The sequence below is a fragment of the Citrus clementina genome, unplaced genomic scaffold (assembly GCF_000493195.1).
Source record: "Citrus clementina cultivar Clemenules unplaced genomic scaffold, Citrus_clementina_v1.0 scaffold_9, whole genome shotgun sequence".
Classification (NCBI taxonomy): Eukaryota; Viridiplantae; Streptophyta; class Magnoliopsida; order Sapindales; family Rutaceae; genus Citrus; species Citrus x clementina.
Genome location: NW_006261964.1, coordinates 9,913,763 through 9,914,290, shown reverse-complemented (window position 1 = coordinate 9,914,290; position 528 = coordinate 9,913,763).

Here is a 528-nt window from a genome sequence, read left to right as displayed (position 1 = left end):
ATATATTCTCTCATTTTATTCTTTATCTTGCGTTTCTTCTTTATTTTTGTTGCTAGCTAATAGCTTCTATATATATATATATATAAAGCTGGGACTACAAGAGGTGATGTGGCATCACTATTTCTCATCTTTTTATATTTTCTATTATCTAATAAATAGAGAAATTTTCTTTTAGATTTGGTTTTTCATCTTCTCATAATTAATTTAATTGTTATTACCCAATAACAATTATGTAAAGGTTTTAATGAGACATATTCTTTGTAATGAACATCCAAGCGGAAGTGTTATACATTTATTAAAATAAATGTGGATGTTCATAACATATATCTCTTAGTCTCCCTACTATCTCTCATTAGCAACCTTTAGTTTCTCTATAACTCACACTATCTCACAAGGAATTATGATCCATAATTTTTCATTAATTTCATGGAGTGATTATGTAACTATAAAATGAGAGCTCATCTTTTTGTTTTGTACACACATAATTGGAATGAATAAAATCACTCTATAATATATTATCTCATTTTA